The sequence below is a fragment of the Phascolarctos cinereus genome, unplaced genomic scaffold (genome assembly GCF_003287225.1).
Source record: "Phascolarctos cinereus isolate Bilbo 61053 unplaced genomic scaffold, phaCin_HiC Scaffold_4;HRSCAF=312, whole genome shotgun sequence".
NCBI lineage: Eukaryota > Metazoa > Chordata > Mammalia > Diprotodontia > Phascolarctidae > Phascolarctos > Phascolarctos cinereus.
This window is the reverse complement of record NW_027555847.1, coordinates 147,779,852-147,801,297: the sequence shown is the minus strand read 5'-3', so window position 1 is coordinate 147,801,297 and position 21,446 is coordinate 147,779,852.

Genomic DNA, 21,446 nt, shown 5'->3' with positions numbered 1-21,446 from the left:
TGTTTGTCACATTTTTTCTTATGAATGTACTCTCATTACCTTTCTATGTTTGCATTTTATCAGCATCTCCAATTCATTTTTGTTATTGTTCAGTTGTTTTCAACTGCGTCTGACTCTCTGTGACCCCATTTGGGGTTTTCTTGGCAAAGATACTGGAGTGGTTTGTCATTTCCTTCTCCAGCTCATTTTATAGATGAAGTAACTGAGGCAAACGAAAGTAAGTGACTTGCCCAGGGTGACACAGCTAGTAAGTGTCTGAGGCCAGATGTGAACTCAGGAAGACGAATCTTCCTTACTCCAGGATAGGCATCCCTGTCCCCTATCCCCTACGGCACCATCTAGCTGCCCTGTTCATGCTTCATATAAATCTCACTAGGCTGGAACTCTATGTCAACTTCTAGATTCCACACAGCAGCCATCATATTTGTCTGACTGCATGCATGAGAAACCATAATGTTAATATAGCCATGCTCAGGCTTTCATAAGGAGAGCCAATCACCAAGAAGAAATCTAACAGAAGCAGAGGAATGGAAGGGACCTTGAGATGTTATCTAGTCCATATCCTTGCCTCCAGCCAGGTCTACTCTTACATCATCCTAGCTTCACACTGGTAGCATCTGTCTTATTTTTTAAAGCCCACAGGGGAGAATTCTGCAATTTCCCTTGGTAGCACTTTCCATTGTTTAACAATCTTCTCTGCCCCTGACCTAGGACATGGGAGCTGTGCATAGTACAGTCTTTAGCTAATGGTCTGCTACAATTTAGGACTCATTACTAAAAGATCTGCTCTGAGATGCATTCTTCTCTGGATCTATGGAACCCTTAATCAAAAGGGTGATTCTTTGTTCTCCCTCTCTGAGCAGTAAAACAAATCAGCTTGGAGGAAAAGCACTGGGTAGTGCTAAAGTTTGCACTGGTTTTCTGAAAGTGTTCTAGTCACCTCAAATGTCCTTTGAAATGAAGGAACAGTCTCCATGATGATTTAGAGCCCTTCAGTCCTTTCTCTGCATAGCAACTAAAAGCAACTCTGATAGGATACTTCAAAGTAAGAGTAGATTAAAGATGGGTGGTGGAATAAACTTAAGGAAGAATATATAAGCTCTTTTAGATGTTTTCTTTCTTCACCTTTGTATCTCTAGTGGCTAGCCTAGTCCCGGCATATAGTAAATACTTAATAAATGCTTGGGGATTGAATGAATCATGGAAAAATAATCATGTGACAAAAGAAAAAGTGGGACATACCATAAAGTGTACTGCAAATAAAGGCTATGCAGTTACAAAATGAGTCACCTTTGCAGTAGGGTACAAGGGCTTGCAAATATCCCAAGGTATAACTTGACATAAATTTCCAACAAAGGCCAATCTGGCAGACAGCCAAAGTGAGGCTGCTTGGTTAGAAAAATTCAAAAAGATAAAATATAAAGGTGGTGTGTGGTGTGTGTGTGTGTATGTAAATATACACATGAACCTGTATATAAAGGCTCATGTTGCTTATATTCTAGAAGGAAAGTTACCTAATCTCTTTAACTCCCCATGTCTCCCACCCAATTCATACTAAAAAGATACCAGTATTCTGCACTAGAATGTTCTGTGAAGGGAAAAAAGATCTCTTTGTGGTAGAAAGACTGAAAGAATAGGAAAGAAACAAAGTAATCTCTTATATTGGCCGAGATTTAAATTCAATTCAAATATTTTTGAAGCTCCTACTACATTCACTGTGCTAGGGCTCTGGAGATGGAAACCAACATAATTTTTTTTAAAGTTTCCTTTTTATTATTGTGAACTTGATAAACAGCAGCAAAGAATATTTCTCTATACAAAGAACAGAAAAAAAGGACTGTATGTAAAACCATGAATATCCACTACATAAAGCTGAGTTTTTTCGCGTTTCAAATTTAATGAATAGTTTGAACAAACACTCTCCTGCTTGTCTCTGTCTCCTGAACTTTCTGCTCTATTCTGTGGATTTTTAAAAAAAAGTTTCATTGAACCTCTTGACTTTTTCTTCTTCTTCTTCTTCTTCTTCTTCTTCTTCTTCTTCTTCTTCTTCTTCTTCTTCTTCTTCTTCTTCTTCTTCTTCTTTTTTAAGTATCTTTATCACTACCCCTGCACTCCCCTACCTCTCCCTTGCAATAAGGGTGGATTGGATAGGAAAGAAGACAGAGGCCAGTTATTACAAAAGCCCAGGTTATTATAATAGCCTAGGCAAGGGATGATATGTTAATAATATGAGTAGAGAGAAGGGAATAGACACAAAAGATACTGTCAAGAGAGAACTGACAATGCTTGGCAACTAATTACATGGGAGAGATAAGGGACAGAAAAGAGTCAAAGAGGATCCTGATGTTTCTTTATTTCTCCCCTTTCTATCTTATTTTTTATTCTGAGATGATCGTCCTAAAGTTGTGAATGTCTTTTGTAAAACTGGCTTTTCTTTCTAAGTATATGATAAATTCAACATACAACTTTCAAAGCTGTACTGCTTGTCTGTGTTTCATTCTGGCCTTCCTTCTATTCTCTCCTCATTTCAATCAATCAATAAACATTTGTTAAGTGAGTACTATGTGCCAGGTACTGTGGTAAGTGCTGGGGATACAAAAAGAGACAAAAGACAGTCCCTGCTCTCAAGGAGCTTACACTCTAATAGGGGAGACACCCTGCAAACTAATATGTACAGACAAGCTATATACATCTGAGAGGGCATCCCATCCCTATCTCCTCTCTCCCTCCTCCCTCCTATCCCAAACTGAAAAAAATTAAAATAAAAAAACCAACCTTGTGACAAATATGCATAGTTGAACAAAATTAAGTTGCATATTGGCCTTGGCCAAACATGCCTATCTCATTTTGCAGCTTGAGTCTGTCACCTCTCTGTCAGGAGGTGGGTAGTGCTTTGGCATTGTTCATCTGGAATTATTTTTGATCCTGAGGTTTTAAACCCAGGGAACTGAGAGGATGATATACCATTAGACAGAGACAAAGAGACAGAGACTGAGAGAGACACACACAGAACAAGCCCTAAGGTAAGCAGGGGAAAGATTTAGGAAGGGAAGATGATGCTTTAAATTTTGAACGTATTGAGCTTATAGTGGAACTTTGTGTTAGAGATATCCAGTAAACATTTTGAAATATGGGACCCCAGGAAGAAAACAGATTAGGTCTGGAAGTCATCTGCATACCATTAAAATCATGGGAAAGGGTGAAACTGCCAAAAGAAAGAATATAGAAGAACAAAAGAAGAGGACTAAGAACAGCCTTGGGGAAAATCCACAATTAGCAGATGAGAAGATGAATCAGGGAAAGAGAGCAAGAAGGTAGGTCAGAGAGGTAGAAGAGGCAAGTAGCAAGGAAGCCAAGAAAAGAAAGAACCTGGAGATATCCGTCGATTGGGTAATGACTACAAGTTATGGTATATGATCCTGATGGAATACTAACTACTGTGCTATAAGAAATGATGAGCTCAATGATCTTAGGTAAACATGGAGAGACTTGCACAGAATAATGAAGAGTGAAATGAGAACAACCAAGAGGACATTGTATACAGTAACAGCAACATTGTTTTAAGAACAACTTTGAGTGACTGAGTCATTTTGGCTCTTATAAATACCCAAATTAACTACAAAGGATCTACAAGGGAAGACACTATCTGCATCCAGAAAAAGAACTGATAAATGGAAGCATGTATAGAATGATTTTACATGCATATACATATTTGTGTCTAATGGTATCCATCTTGGGGAAAGGAGAGGGAATTAAAAAGAAAAAAAAGAAAGTTATATGATATTTTTATTATATATTTAAAAGGAATGGGAAGTTGTACATAATAGATTTGCTGTTTCATGTGCAGTCATCTTTTTAAAATTTTACTATGTTATGGAAATGCTTGTTTTATTTCTTAAGTTCAGAATAAAATTTAAAAATACGGAAAAAGTCAATAGGACAAAGTATTGAACAAAGTGTCAAGGAGGAAGAGGATGGAGAAAAAACCATTAGATTTGTCAACTAAGGGTTACTGGTGGCCTTTGAAAGAGCTATTTCAGTAGAGTGGGGACAGTTGAAGCCAAATTGCAAGAAATTCAAGGGTGGTGAGTGAGTAAGAGGCCATGACTAGGCAGAAGAGATTACTCATTTTAGGTGTTTTGAGGTGATGAAAGGAGAAATTGGATCGTATCTTAAGGGAAGAGCATGTTTGTGGTTAGAGAGGAAGAAGCAGGTAGAGATGGACAAAGTCCTCAGAAGTGCCATGCCTCTAGTGTCTTCTCTATATTAATTATTTCCTACCTATTCTATATATAGCTTGTTTATATATTTGTATTTGTTGATTGTCTCCCTACTGGATTGTGAGCTCTGTGAGGGTAGGGACCGTTTTTTTTTGCCAGTGCTTAGCATAGTGCCTGGCATATAGTAGGTGGTTAATAGATGCTTGTTTGTTGGTAGGAAGAGCTTAATAAGTGTTTATTGACTGAGTGGGAAAGAATGATTGCAGAGTAAGGTCCATAAGATAGAAGGGCACTCTGAGCAAAAATGGAGTGGGTAATTTTGGCAAGGAGAATGTGAGTGATGACCCCGAGAGCTTTTGAGAACTGAAGGGAAGATGAGATAGCTGGTCTTGGAAGGCCTTATTCTACTTAGTAATGTAGGACACTCTGAGCATCTGCTGACAGAGAAGGGAGAAGAACTGGAGTCCTGAGTAGAGAAGTTCTTAAACAGCAGCTATGAGTAATGAGATATAAAGAAATGAAAGCTAGTTTATCTGATCAGTGAGGTATAGTGTAGAATGCAGACTCAAGAAGGCTGGGGTTCAAATGCTACCTCAGATATTTCCTAGCTATATGACTGTGGGCAAGTCACCTAACCCCTCTCTGTCTCATTTTCCTCACCTGTAATATGGAGACAATAATTACAAGGTTATCATGAGGTACAAATGAGATAATGTATACAAAGCACTTTGCAAACTATGTTCATGTGCATCATTATTACAGACAGTATCCCCACAGTTCTGTGTTTGAGTTGTTGTTGTTGTTGAATCTATAAAGAAATGATGATGGATTTTAAGAGAATCCATTAATTTAGGAAAGTTCCACATTTTAAGATGGGCTTCAGCAATTCTCTTTCTAAAAGCTCCAAGAAGTGTGCTTTCTGCCCCTGGCACTGTTGTCTCACTTACTCACTTGTTTTCCATTATTTATAAAACCTAATATGCAAGTTTTGGCTTTTACAGTGATACAATCCTCTGAGGAAGGACTGATAAAGTGCTTGGCAGATGAGGCATTAGCAAAGGGGTCTGCCATAATCCTACAAACTGTTAGTTTCTCAGCAACAGGAGTAGCAATTTCCCCTGAAATAATCTAGTAGAAGCAGCAGACAAAAGTATCTGTCCCGGGCATAATGCTTGTCTCTGTTGCAAATCTGAATCATCCAGGATTTAATGTTTTGAAAATTGTTTTTGGCCAAAGAAGAACTTTGCTGTAGAGATAATATAAAATGCAGGAAGTTTATAAAGAAGGAACATTAGTAGTTGAGCCATATTCTTCCCTATCCCTGCTACAAGGGTCACTCCCATTAAGTAACTCTGGCAGTAAGTGGGCATATTAACTATCTCATGCCACCAAGCTCCCCCTATTTTATTGCACCAACAATGCACTGAGTGGTGTCTCTTTAGAACCCTGAGCACTGAACTTACTCCTGGGAAATGACCTGGAGAGAATGGAATCCATTATATTTACTGAAGACTAAGATTTGTTGCTGGGATATTAAGAACTATCAGAATTCACTTAGAGGCCTGCCAAAAAGAGCTGAACAATTGCAAGAGGATACAGATGTCATATATGGGCAAAAAGATGAGGCAACTCAGTAGAGTGGAGAAAAGCACTTGCCAGGAGTTTGGAGACCTGAATTCTGGCCCCAGTTATGGTTCCAATTAGCTAGAGAGTGTTAGAAAACTGGGTTTACCTCCATGGACCTTATCAGTAAAATGAGGAGATTGCACTAGATAACCTCAAAGGGCCCTCGAAAGAACTTTGAAATTCCTAAAACTCTGATTCTAAAAAGAGGTTGTAATGATACCACTAGGCAGCTGGTAATGTAGTGGATAGAGCACTGGGCTTGTAGTCAGGAAGACCTGAGTTCAAATCTGGTCTCAGACACTAACTACCTGTGTGACTTTGGGCAAGTCACTTTAACCTCTGTTTGCCTCAGTTTCCTCATCTGTAAAATGGGGGTAATAATAGCACTTCCCTACCAGGGTTGTTGTAAGAATCAAAAAACATAATAATTGTAAAAAAGTATTTAGTGGAATGCCTGGCACACAGAAGGCACTATATAAATGTTTATTTCCTTCCCTTCTCTCTCCCAATTCTTAGGACAGAGCTTGTTCCCACTATGCTACTCTAAGGATGAAAACTTCATTTTATATTACTAGCTTTTTCACCCAGGACAAGGAGAAAAAAAAACAAGTTAGACAAGACGAGTAAAAAACAACATAATTTTGGTCATTTCATAATCTTGATAACTGGCATTCACATAGGTGGAGGACTTCCTACACAGAGAATGGTAAGGAAGTTATAGATCCTTAGTACTGACATACCTTTCTCAAAGATGACAGACCAATAAGAAATATCAAAGGAAATATAAATTCTTGATATTTATTCTCAATTCTTAATTATATTTGTAGCCCAGGGCTCAAGTCTGAATCATTTGCATAAGACTCTCCTCACTGGCGGAGACAATGATGACTCAACATTGCATGAGGAATAGGATTGATCTAAGAGCCTGGGAGAAGACAGACCCTGTTCTTTCTTGCTTTAGGAGAGCACATGATCAGTTGTGGACCTTCTTCAACAAGAAACTAGGAGAAGGAAAGAAGACTTCATAAGGCAGAAAAATAGAGGAGCTGGTAACTCAACATGTTTCAACTTCGTGTCCCCTAGGACTTTGGGGAGTTTCCTCTTGGGTGAAATAGAAAAGAAGATGTCAAATCTCTGCTTGTCTCAGTTTACTCATCTGTAAAATGGGGATAATAACAGCACCTCTTCCAAGGGTTATTATAAAGGTCAAATGAGATAATAATTTAAAACTGTTAGCATGATGTCTGATACATAGGAAGTGCTGTATAAATGTTAGCTGCTATTATTATTATTATTATTCTCTTTTCCAAAGCTCTGAAGCCAACTCAACCTCAAGCAGGCACACACAGCTTCCAGGAATCTTTCTCTACCACTGAGGAGAATCTTATGCAAATTTACCAGTTTCAAACCTCAGGTTACATATAAATTCTATAAATAAAAATATAGAGCCTTAATAAGGCACTGTACAGATTCAAAGGCCTTAGTTTTATAACCAAACATAAATTAAGTTTTCAAAAATCACAGCAAAATGCCAGAATACATAAAATGAGAGTTGAAAAATAAAAGAAAAAAATAATCTCTCTGACATTGGATACACTCTACAAAATGGGGGCTGGGAAAATTCCTATGATGCCAGGTCATGAAAGCAGAATTTTGAGGGATGCTTGTATACCACTGCTGTCTTCTTCACCTATAAAAGTACAAAGATATCAGGCTGCCCCTCAGGCCACCAGACAGATATCCAAGTATTTTCTTGTCAAAATGACTAAATGCTGACAAGAATAAGTTCAAAGTGTATCTAGGAGGTATTTCTGTTATATATAAGAGCCTGGAATGAGCTGATGAAAAATAGCAAAACAAGGAATAAGGTATGTGTGAGAGGGGAGAGGGTAAGGAGGCAGGGAAGGCAGGGAAGAAATGATATCATTATCCTCAGCTCTGGTTAGATCCTCAGTAAGGCACTGTGTCCATTCCTGGGCTTCAAACTCATGATGATTCATCATGTAGAGAGTGTTCAGGGGACCACGCCAGGAAAATATTTGGGGGGGGCTAGGCAATGGGGTTAAGTGACTTGCCCAGGGTCACATAGCTAGTGAGCATTATGTGTCTGAGGCTGGATTTGAGCTCATGTCCTCCCGAATCCAGGGCCAGTACTCTATACACTTTTCCACCTAGCTGCCCCAGAAAAATATTTAAACGATGAAAAAATAAGATCTTAGAACAAATATTTAAAAAAAAAGAAAGAAGACAAAAGGAAAGAAAATAAAATAAGGAAAGAGGATGTATGTAGCTAGAAAAAAAAGAAAGCCAAGAGTCAGCTTATTTTTGAATACATGAAGCTGCTTAAAGCAGGATGTGAGAACTCATCTTCATCACCGGAATGCCAAGTAAAAGAACGAAGTGGGCTTTTGCAGTTGCTTAAGGGATCTCTGTTAAGTAGAAGGAAACCTTTCCAAGGAGTGGTTATTAAAAATGAAATAGCTACCAAAGATGGCCACCAAAAATGGCTACCATCTTTTCTGAAGGTCTTTTAAAATAGAGTGGATGCATGCATTTATTCATTCTTTTAGCAAGTCTTTACTGGGTACCTATGTGTAAGGCACTGCACAGAGCCTCATCTCTGAGATGATTCAAGCCAGGGAATCAATTAAGTGGCCTCTTATCAACCCTTTCAGAATCATATGATTCTAAGAAGCATCAATCAACAAGCATTTATTAAGCATTTATGTGCCAGGCACTTTGCTAAGTGGTAAGGATACAAAGAAAAGACAAAGTCTCTCCCCTTCAGGAAGCTTACAAGATAAATTCAGAATGGATGGAAGAAATTTCTTGTCAAGTTGTTGTTGCTCCTTCGTTTTTGAAAAAGACTAATGACATCATGATGAGTGACGTCTTGACTTGCACTTGAGCTAGAATTAAGCGAAGTAGAGTTGTGCACAGTTGTCAGCCTCACTCTCTCTCAGAGTCATCAAAATCCAGTGTCAAGACAAAAGTCAAGATGACTGTTGATGGCCCAGGATGCGGTAGATGACCTTAATGTCTTCAATGTCTTGCCAAGCTCTACGGGTTCCATAGCACTTGCTTCAACCACCTTCATGGCCATTGGAACAAATTATTCTCATCTACCCATTCTGCCTGGAGAAGTCTTCATATGTTTGGGGCAAGCAATCCCCAAACACCAACAGGTTTGAAGCTCCTTGGCTACTCCCACCCTGGTTTAGCCCATCTGCCAAGACAGTTTACCAGGATGTGGCTGCTGCACATGCTTCAGCTACTTGGAGCCATAGGTGAGAATTGGGTGACAGGTGGACATGAAAGGTGAGTGAGCAGCCCTGAAGGGGCTCAGCAAGCCCTCGCACTGTAGGTGCCAGTCCTCCCTGAATATCCCATACACCCCTTGTCAAGGGAAAGGAGGAGGAAAAAAACTAAGAGAATGAGTAAAAAGGACTATTTTCCTCAAAATGAAAAAAAGCAAGAAAGGAGTATAAAGATACAGTGTTTTGAGAAGCAGGCTCCAGTAGAGAATGTAAGCTCCTAGAAGGCAAAGACATTTTTTTTTGTTTTTGTCCTTGTACCTAGCTTTGAGCTTTGAGCCTTGAACATAGTATATGCTTAAACAAAGGTTTGTTGAATTCGATTGAATTTATAGAGTGAGGTCAATATTAAGCTGTTGTTGCAAATTTCACCCCAAAGTTGTGGAAGGAGTTCTCCTTTTCACCTTAGCAAACCAACCATCACCCAGAGGCCACAGAACATACATCCAGGCATCATTCTCCTTGACTTTCCAGTAACAATAAGAACTGATTTTTTTAATATATAATGCTGTCAGGTTAGCAAAGTTTTACACACATTCTCTCCCTTGGCCTTCCAAACAAAGCTGTAAGGCAGCAACTGTAGATAGTGTTATCTCTATTTCACAGATGAGGAAACTGAGGGTCTATGAGTTTAAGTTGCTTGCCTATGGATGCGTAGCTGAAAAGTGTCAGAGAATGTACTGGAACAGGTCTTTCCTGACCCTAGGTCCAGGAACCTTTTGACTATACCACATTAATTCTGGACAACTTAGATATCTTCTTTTTCTGAAATGTGGTCCAAACATACTATCATCATCATCATATATCCTGGAAGCATGGCATAGCAGATAGAGGGTAAGCCTTGGTGTCAGAAAGACCTGGGTCTAAGCTCTGACTCTGACCACTTCCTGTGAGACCACAAGAAAGTCACTTAACCTCTCAATGTCCCTCTAAGTCTACAACCCTCCAAGACTACAAATTATAGATAGATAGTTCTCCATCTTCCTTGGCAGAGGGAGTTTTGATGAACTAATAGATCTGTACCCAGAAAAAATAGTTTTGAGAGGAGTAAAAAGAAGGCCACTTGAAGTATATAGAAATGGTAATATATGAAAATTCTCAAAAATCAGCCCTTTTCTTACTCACCTCCAAAAGAAGCAACCAAAGTCATCTAATTCAGACCCTTCATTTTATGGATAAAGAATTTGAGGCCTAGGCAGCCAAGATGGCAGAGTAAAAAGGTAGTCACTCTCACTCTCCCCTATCAACCTCTGAAAACCCAGAAAATATCACCCCAGAAAAAAACCCTGGAACAACTGAACTAGAAGAAAGATGGGGAGCAGCAGTGCAGCAGCCCAGCAAACAGGTCTCCCAGTACCTCAGCAAAAATAAGGGAAGTAGCACTACAAAGGGCCACAGGCAGATAAGTACCCTGCCGCATTCATCTGAAAGGAGCTGAAGAAAGCAACCTAAAGTCTTCCTAAAGCCCAGCCTTGCTGATTCCAACCCAACACAGGTAAGCTGTCAGAACCCTACAGCCTCCAAGTCAAAGAATCCTGAAGCCCAGGTGGTAGAGCAGGCAAACACCAACACCTGGACCTCCAAGTGCCTCAGTGAGGGTAGGGGGTGGGGGTGGGGTGGGGGGGTGGAAAGGTGGAAACCAGCTCAGAAAATCACCAGGTACCTCAGCACTCTACCGCAAAGGAATCTCCCAGTGCATTAGCAGAAAGGAGGGAGGCAGCCAGGCAAAGCAGCCCATCTAAAAGGAGCTGAAGAAAGCTAAAGGAAAGGAAAAGCAGGCAACCTAGAATTGCCTGAAAGTTCCAGCCTTGCTGATTCCAGCCCAACACAGGTAAGCTGCCAGAAACCTACAGCCTCCAATTGCCAACATAAGAGGCCCCAGCACACAAAGCCAGTGACCAAGATCTAGGCTCCCAACACAAGAAGCTTGGGTCAGTGCCCTCTGTTCCCCAGCAGGAGAGCTCAATCTCTTTAAAGGCCAGGGAATAAAGAAACACCATGAGTAAAAAGAAACATACCATAGATTCATATTATGAGAAGAGTGAAGATCAAGACAGAAATTCTGAAGAGGACAACATTGTCAACAAACCCACATCTGCAACAAAAGGGAATATGAACTGGTCTGAAGCCCAAAAAGCCTTCTTAGAAGAGCTCAAGAAGGATTTTAAAGTCAAATGAGAGAGGTAGAAGAGTCCTTAAAAATACAATTGGCCAATTGGAAAAAAAGTACACTGAAGAAAACAAGTCCCTAAAAAACAATTGGCCAATTGAAGAAGGAAGTACAAAAACTAACAGAAGAAAACAATCTGTTAAAAACTAGAATTGGACAAATGGAAACTAATGTCTCTATGAGAGAGCAAGAATCAGTCAAACAGAAACAAAAAAATGAAAAAATAGATGAAAACGTAAAATACCTCATCAGTAAAACAACTGACCTGGAAAATCGATTCAGGAGAGACAATTTAAAAATTATTGGACTACCTGAAAATCATGATGAAAAAAGAGCCTGGACAGTATCTTTCAGGAAATCATAAAGGAAAACTGCCCTGAAGTCCTAGAACCAGAAGGGAAAATAACCATAGAAAGAATCACCGATCACCACCTGAAAGAGATCCCAAATTGACAATGCCAAGGAATATAATAGCAAAATTCCAAAATTACCAGATGAAAGAGAAGGTGCTGCAAGCAGCCAGAAAGAAACAATTTAAATATCATGGAACCACAGTCAGGATTACACAGGACCTTGCAGCTTCTACATTAAAAGACCACAGGGCATGGAACATGATATTCCATAAGGCAAAGGAGCTTGGAATGCAGCCAAGGATCAACTACCCAGCAAAAATGAGCATCATTTTTCAAGGGAGGAGATGGATATTCAACGAAATGGGGACTTTCCAACCTCCCTGATAAAAAGACCAGAGCTCAACAAAAACTTTGATCTTCAAGTACAGACTCAAGAAGGACATAAAAAGGTAAATGGGACAGAAAGATACAATATGTTGTTAATAAGGGTGGGCTGTTTACATCCCTACAAGGGAATATGACACTTGCAACTCTTGAGAACTGTATTGTTATTACACCATGTTAAAGGAGTATACATAAAGAGGGTGGATATTAGTTGACTTTGATGTAATGATAAAAAAAAATCTAATCAAGTGGGTTAAATGGATCCAAATAAGTGGATTAATCTGATCTTAGAAAATGTACTGAGAAAGGAGGAGGCAGACAAGGGTAAATTACATTACAGGAAAAGACACAAAATCCTATTACAGCAGAGGGAAAGAAGGGAGGTGAGCATTGTTTGAACCTTACTCTCATCAGATTTGGCTCAAGAAGGGATAACATAATCAGTTAGGTATAGAAATCTAACTTGCCCTATAGGCAGTAGGAGGGAAAAGGGGAAAGAAAAGGAGGGGGGAAGAAGGGAGGGAAGAAGCAGTAAGGAAAGGGGAAGGGAAAGGGATAATAAAAGGGAGGAGAGGACTGAAGGAGGCGTGGTCAAAAGCAAAACACTAGTGAAGGGGGAAGGAAAAGGAGAAAGAAAAGCATAAATGGGGGAAAGGATGGAGAAAAACACAGATAGTAATCATAACTGTGAATGTGAATGGGATGAACTCTCCCATAAAACAGAAGTTGCAGAATGGATTAAACAACAAAATCCTACAATATGTTGTTTACAGGAAACATATTTGAAAAAGAGTGACACATACAGGGTAAAGGTAAAAGGCTGGAGCAGAATATATTATGCTTCAGCTGAAGAAAAAAAACAGGGGTAGCAATCCTGATCTCAGACAAAGCAAAAGCAAAAATAGATCTAATCAAAAGAGATAAGGAAGGAAACTACATCCTGCTAAAAGGCACCATAGACAATGAAGTAATATCATTACTAAACATATGTGCACCAAATGGTATAGCATCCAAATTCTTAAAGGAGAAGTTCAGGGAGTTACAGGAAGAAATAGACAGCAAAACTATACTAGTGGGGACCTGAACCTCCCCTCTCTGTAGATAAATCTAACCACAAAATAAACAAGAAAGAAGTTAAGGAGGTGAATAGAACATTAGAAAAGTTAGGTATGATAGACCTCTGGAGAAAACTGAATGGGGATAGAAAGGAATATACTTTTTTCTCAGCAGTACATGGCACATACACAAAAATTGACCATGTACTAGGGCATAAAAACCTCACAATCCAATGCAGAAAGGCAGAAATATTAAATGCATCCTTTTCAGATCATGATGCAATAAAAATTATATGTAATAAAGGGCCATGGAAAGATAGACTAAAAAAAATTGGAAACTAAATAATCTAATCCTAAAAAATGATTGGGTCAAACAACAAATCATAGAAACAATCAACAATTTCATTCAAGAGAATGACTTTAATGAGACAACATACCAAAACTTATGGGATGCAGCAAAGCAGTTCTTAGGGGAAGTTTTATAAAATGCTTACATAAATAAAATAGAAAAAGAGGAGATTAATGAATTGGGCATACAACTAAAAAAACTAGAAAAAGAACAAATTAAAAATCCTCAACTAAACACCAAATTAGAAATAGTGAAAACCAAAGGAAAAATTAAGAAAATTGAAATTAAGAAAACTATTGAACTAATAAATAAAACTAAGAGCTGGTTTTATGAAAAAACCAATAAAATAGATAAACCTTTGGTTAATTTAATTAAAAAAAAAAAAAGAAAACCAAATTACTAGTATCAAGAATGAAAAGGGTGAAGCTACCACCAAGGAAGAGGAAATTAAAACAATAATTAGGAATTATTTTGCCCAACTATATGCCAACAAATTTGACAATCTTAGTGAAATGGATACATATTTACAAAAATATAAATTGCCCAGATTAACAGAAGAGGAAGTAAAATACTTAAATAACCCCATCTCAGAAAAAGAAATTGAACAAGCCATTGATGAACTCCCTAGGAAAAAATCTCCAGGGCCAGATGGATTTACATGCGAATTCTATCAAACATTTAAAGAACAATTAATTACAATGCTATACAGCTTATTTGGGAAAATAGGTGAAGAAGGAGTCTTACCAAATTCTTTTTATGATACAAATATGGTGTTGATACCTAAACCAGGAAGAGTCAAAACAGAGAAAGAAAATTATAGACCAATTTCTCTAATGAATATAGATGCAAAAATTTTAAACAAAATACTAGCAAATAGATTACAGCAACTTATCACAAGAATAATACACTATGACCAGGTAGGATTTATACCAGGAATGCAGGGTTGGTTCAATATTAGGAAAACTATCAGCATAATTGAGCATATCAACACCAAAACCAACAGAAACCACATGATCATCTCAATAGATGCAGAAAAAGCTTTTGACAAAAATACAACACCCATTCCAATTAAAACACTAGAGAGCATAGGTATAAATGGAGTCTTCCTTAAAATAATAAATAGCATCTATCTAAAACCTTCAGCAAGCATTATATGTAATGGGGAAAGCATTTCCATAAGATCGGGGTGAAACAAGGATGTCCATTATCACCACTGTTATTCAATATTGTACTGGAAACCTTAGCTTTAGCAATAAGAGAAGAAAAAGAAATTGAAGGCATTAGAATAGGCAAAGAAGAAACAAAGCTATCACTCTTTGCAGATGACATGATGATATACTTAGAGAATCCTAGAGAATCAAGTAAAAAACTACTTGAAATAATAAACAACTTTAGCAAAGTTGCAGGCTATAAAATAAACCCACATAAATCATCAGCATTTCTATATATTACCAACAAAGCCCAACAGCAAGAGATAGAAAGAGAAATCCCATTTAAACTTACTGTAGACATTATAAAATATTTAGGAGTCTACCTAAAAAACCCAGGAACTCTATGAACACAATTACAAAACACTTTTCACACAAATAAAATCAGATCTAAATAATTGGAAAAACATCAGTTGCTCATGGGTAGGCCGAGCTAATATAATAAAAATGACAATCCTACCTAAGCTAATTTACTTATTCAGTGCCATACCAATCAAACTACCAAAAAATTATTTTATAGAGTTAGAAAAAATAATAACAAGATTCATTTGGAAAAACAAAAGGTCCAGAATATCAAAGGAACTAATGAAAAGAAATGCAGGGGAAGGTGGCCTAGCAATTCCAGATCTTAAATTGTATTATAAAGCAGCAATCATCAAAACTGCTTGGTACTGGCTAAGAAATAGGGAGGTGGATCAGTGGAATAGGTTAAATATGCAAGACACAGTAGTCAATGACTATAGTAATCTATTATTTGATAAACCCAAAGACCCCAGCTTCTGGGATAAGAACCCACTCTTTGAAAAAAACTGCTGGGAAAACTGGAAAAGAGTATGGCAGAAACTAGGCATAGACCCAAATCTCACACCATATACCAAAATAAAGTCAAAATGGGTTCATGACTTAGATATAAAGGCTGATACCATAAGTAAACTGGGAGAACAAGGAATAGTTTACCTATCAGATCTATGGAGAACAGAAGAATTCATGACCAAACAGGAGATAGAGAACATTATGAAAAGCAAAATGGATAATTTTGATTACATTAAATTGAAAAGTTTTTGCACAAACAAAGCCAATGCAACTAAGATTAGAAGGAAGGTAGAAAATTGGGAAAGAATTTTTACAACCAGTCTCTCTGATAAAGGCCTCATTTCTAAAATATATAGAGAATTAAGACAAATTTATAAGAACACAAGCCATTCCCCAATTGATAAATGGTCAAAGGATATGAACAGACAGTTCTCAGATGAAGAAATTAAAGCCATCTATAGTCATATGAAAAAATGCTCTAAATCATTATTGATTAGAGAAATGCAAATCAAAACAACTCTGAGGTACCACATCACACCTATCAGATTGGCCAACATGACAAAACAGGAAAATGATAAATGTTACAGAAGATGTGGGAAGATTGGAACACTAATACATTGTTGGTGGAGTTGTGAAATGATCCAACCATTTTGGAGAACAATTTGGAACTACGCCCAAAGGGCTACAAAAATGTGCATACCCTTTGATCCAGCAATAGTACTTCTAGGGCTATATCCCAAAGAGATCAAACAAATGGGAAAAGGACCCACATGTACAAAAATATTCATAGCAGCTCTTTTTGTGGTGGCAAAGAATTGGAAATTGAGAGGATGCCCATCAATTGGGGAATGGCTGAGCAAGTTGTGGTATATGAATGTAATGGAATACTATTGTGCTATAAGAAATGATGAACAGGCTGACTTCAGAAAAACCTGGAAAGACTTATATGGTCTGAGTGAAGTGAGCAGAACCAAGAGGACTTTGTACACAATGACAGCCATGTTGTGCAATGACTAATATTGATAAACTTAACCCTTCTCAGCATTACAAGGATCTAAGACATCTCCAGAGACCTCAGGATGGAAAATGCTGTCCACATCCAAAGAAAGAACTATGGAAGTTGAATCCTATCATTTTTTTTTTCTTCTGTTGAGTTTTGTTTCATCTTTCTGATGGTTCCTCCTATTGGTTTTAATTTTTACTTACAACTTCACTAATGTGAAAATATGTTTAATAGGAATGTAAATGTATAACCTATATCAGATTGTGCGCCGTCTTGGGGAGGGTGGTGGGGAGGATTTTAAACTCAAAAGCATATGGAAGTGATTGTTGATAAATCAAAATAAATTAATAAATTTTAAAAACAAACAAAAAAAAGAATTTGAGGCCTAAAGGAGGTTAACAGACTTGTCCAAGGTTACACTCAGGTAATTATCAGAGTCAGGATTTGAACCCAGGTCATCTCACTCCAGGGCCAGTGTTAGTCATTCCCAAAGATGTTTCTGAAGTGATATAAGTGAAAAATTTACTCTCAGAAAATTGGGGAAAATGCAAGGGAGCAAGGAGGTAAGAATATATATTATGGAAGAGAAAAATGTGACTAGGAAAAAGAATGGAGGAGATTACTTTGCTGATTAGACTTCTGGGGAGATTGAGTTGTATCCTGCCAAGACAACGAGAGATCACATGCATGAACTGAAATGGTTCTCTCCCTTCTCCTCCAATGTACTAAATTGGATGCATCTACCTAACAGAAGAGGAAAAATCTAAAAAGACTGAGAGAAAGAGGGAAAAAGGCATAAGAGAGAAAGAAGAGAAAGAAGACAAGGAGAAGTAAGGAAGGAAATTGGGGTATGGGTAGAGAGTGGGAGGAATTAGTTGTAAGGACCTGCTAACATAGTTTTTACCTTTTCAGAAGAAGCTAAAATGAAATTAAACCCTATCAAAAATAATAATGTCCTATCAAAAATAATAACGCCCTCACATTTTCCTTAATAATAACTAGCATTATTATTGTTAGTTCTTTAAGTTTACAAAGAGCTTTTGTCATTCAGTTGTTTTCAGTCATGTCTGACTCTTCATGAGACCGTTTGGTGTTTTCTTGGCAAAGATATAGGAGTAGTTTGCCATTTCCTTCTTCAGCTCATTTTACAGATGAGGAAACTGAGGCAAACAGCGTTACGTGACTTGCCTAGATTCACATAGCTGGTAAGTGTCTGGAACCAGATTTGAACTCAGGAAGATGAGTCTTCCTGACACCAGGCCTGGCACTCTATGAACAATGGTGCCACCTAGGCACCCTACAAAGGATTTTACAGCCTTGCTGATGACATATAGGATATTTTGAATCCTGTGATAGACCTTCTAATCTGCTGATATCCTAGGCTAAAATTGCTGGAATCTGACCAAAAACCTAAAGAAAAACCAAGGGTCTCAATTATCCTGTCAAATCTCCATATATCAGTCATCTTAGGAAGCTTAGATATTATTCTTTGTCATGCCAGGAATATCTAGAGGAGGCTATAAATGTCAGTAGGCTTAAGTGTTGTTGGGTTGAGTTTTTTTTTTTAAGTTTATTTTCTAAGCTGTATTTTGTTCCCCTCTCCAGGTACTTTCATGACATATCAATATGACTCAGACTGTCGATCTTAGTTCCATTAAAGTTTGGCCTTCACAGTAGCCAAAGCTACTTCTTTTTTACCCAGTTGTGTTCGTCCTTTTTCTTTAAGTTCTATTCATGCTTTCAGTATGTGTCAACTTATGGAGCCTGCTGACCCCATGGTCCAAGAATTATAAAAGCTTAATGTCAATCAATAGGCCACACAAATATTTCAAAACTTTAAAATGTGTGTTGGTTCTGTCCAAATTTGCCAATGCCATTGTAACATTCCATCAAAAACATGGGTAGCTGCTCCCATTCTCCATTTTCCAGCCCATTACTACAAGTCATCCTTCTTGGCTCCTGCCATTCATTGGATCCTATTTTATCTCTGAACCCTAACGTTAATTACTAGGGAAGTTTGTCTTGATTATTGCTATTCTAGCTGATATGCCAGTCATTTAGGGTCAAAAACCCCACAATGACAAAGGGAAAAATCACATATAGCTAATGTTCATTCTATATCCATGAAGAATTTGGATACAGATCCATAAAAATTACAGATCCATAAAAATCTGTAACAAATGCCAAGAGCATTAATTTCCTTTCCATTTTATCAGCACAATGTATATACGACTCTGCAAATACACAAGTGTCTGTCTATTGCAGAACAATATTTGAGTAGAAGAAAAAGATGTGCTGTTGTCAAGTGTACTATAGAGTGCCTTGAGCAGGAGGAAGAGATAGAAGATGCTTTTCTAACACAACATAAAACTGTCCTAGAGGCAAGATTATAGTAATGGCAGGAACTCCAACTATTCAGACACCTATTAGGAAGCTCATTTTGAAAAAAATAATAGAGCATCTAGTGAAATGATTTGTCTTACTATCAAGTTCATTTCTCAGAAAATAGAATAAATTGTAAAGTGCATAATGATTTTGGATTTAATTCTGATCAGTTGAAAAATGGTTGGTAACATGGAGATGCTGAAAACTTTGGGAGAAAGTATTCAAGGAGTTACTATAATGAAGGATGGATATGCTGAGTATGATCTAACAAGTATTTTAGAAAAGTAGATTTCAAAATCATTACAGGAAATACAGGTAAGGGTAGAAACTGTGAAGGGGAACTTGGCTTATGGGAGGCAGGAGAATGCAAAAGGAAAGAAAGAAAGAAAGAAAGAAAGAAAGAAAGAAAGAAAGAAAGAAAGAAAGAAAGAAAGAAAGAAAGAAAGAAAGAAAGAAAGAAAGAAAGAAGAAAGAGGAAGGAAGGAAAGAGAGAGAGAGAAAGAAAGAAAGAAAGAAAGAAAGAAAGAGAGAGAGAGAAAGAAAGAGAAAAAAGAATGAAAGAAAGAAAGAAAGAAAGAAAGAAGGAAAGAAGGAAGGAAGGAAGGAAGGAAGGAAGGAAAGAAGGAAAGAAGGAAAGTTCTGACTTCACAATTGCAAATAATCTTAGTACGGAAGAAAAGGGAGAGATATCTAAAGAAATTGATGTGGCTATATAGTGTGTTCTGATTTAAATATATGTGTGCATATGCAAGAAAAAGTAGTAGAAAGGGCCACTACACAGGGGGAATAGTAAAACGATGGATAAAGCTTGCAGTTATCTAAGGCTTTTAAAAATTCTGAAGTCAACAAAAAGTGTCTTTTGAAATTATGTAAAGAACCAAAAGAAGAATAAGGTAGTAGTAGGCCTAACACCCTAGAAAGGAAGAAAGGAAATGAGCATTTATAAAGCACTTATTATGTTCCAGGCCCTGTGCTAAGCCTTTTATGAATATTATCTCATTTGATTCTCACAACAATCATGGGAGAAAAATATTATTATTGTCTTGATTTTATGTATGAGGAAACTGAGGCAAACAGATTAAGTGACTTGCCCAGGGTCCTACAGCTAGTAAGAGCCTGAGGCCAGATTGTAATTCAGGTCTTCCTGATACCAGGCTGTACACTTTATCTACCATGTCCCCAGCTGCCTCTATGATATCATGTTAACAAATAGCAGAGAAAGTTGAACAATGCTTCTATTCATTTTGTTTCCATTTTCTGCATTAAGGAGGAAGACTGAGCAGAATCCTAAGGCTAATGAGTAGAAAGGAAGTAAGAGAATATCTAGCTGCTTTCAATTTGTCCAAGGCTCCAGAATCACATGAATTACATTCCAGCATCCTGAAAGAATTTTCAAATGTATTCACAAAACTGCCAATAATCTTTGATCATGGAAATCAGGAAGATTGATGGAAGAGTTAGCAGAAAAATGGAGAATGAAAAACGTTTTCCTGACTTAGGAAAGGTCATTCTAGAAACTATAGAACATTAAGATTGACAATGATCTACAGCAAATTTCTAGAATAATTAATACAACTAGATGGTGTTTGTTTACTTTCAAATGAAAATGGAGAACACAGAATAAAAATGGATTCACTAAAAATAACTTATGTAACCTTTTCTTTTTTGATTGGGCTACTACATAGCAATGGATTAGATCATAGACTTCTCAGATCTATGGTAGGTCTAGACATCATAAAGGAGATTGAATAAGAAAAACACAAAGGATTCATTTAAGAAAACTGCTCCATGCAGAAGCAATGGCTGGCATACTGGAATTAGGAAATGTTTTATTCAGAGGAAGAAAGGGATCGATAGAGACTGAGAGCTCATTAAGAAAGCAACTTTCATTAAGAAGGTTTCAGAGAAACTTAGGAAGACTTGTACGAACTGATACAGGGTGAAGTGAACAGAACCAAGAGAATAATTTATACAATAACAGTAATACTGTAAAAACTAACAGCTTTGAAAGACTTAGGCATTCTGATCAACTCAGTAACTGATTGTGATTCCAGAGGACCAGTGATCAAACACAATACCCATGTCCTGACAGAGAGGTGAGAGACTCAGAGTGCAGATTGAAATTTCTTTGTTTTTGGACATGGCCAATTTGGGACTATGTTTTGCTTGACTAGACATGTTTGTAACAGGGGGGTTGTTTTTCTTTCTTTCTCAGTGGGAGGCAGGAGAAGATGGAAGGAAGAGAAAACGGATTTTTTAGATGAAAAAAATTAATTTTTAGAAAAAAAGGAAAAAGGGTTAGATCCAGAGAAATAATTTTCCTAGCATAAGAAAGGTGAAACTGAGACAATAAAATAAGGATAGCAGTAAAGATATAGATAAAATAAGAAGGATGTTGGGAGGTAAGAGTATAATAGTCTAGGCCAGGAAATATAGATAAACCTGTACAACAAAAACAAAAGATTGTACCTGAACTTGCTTAGAGGCTGGAAAAGGAATAAGGGCTGCTCAGTGAAGGAACACTTCAGCTCTCTATGGATAAGCTGATTTTAGGAATCAGGGGAGA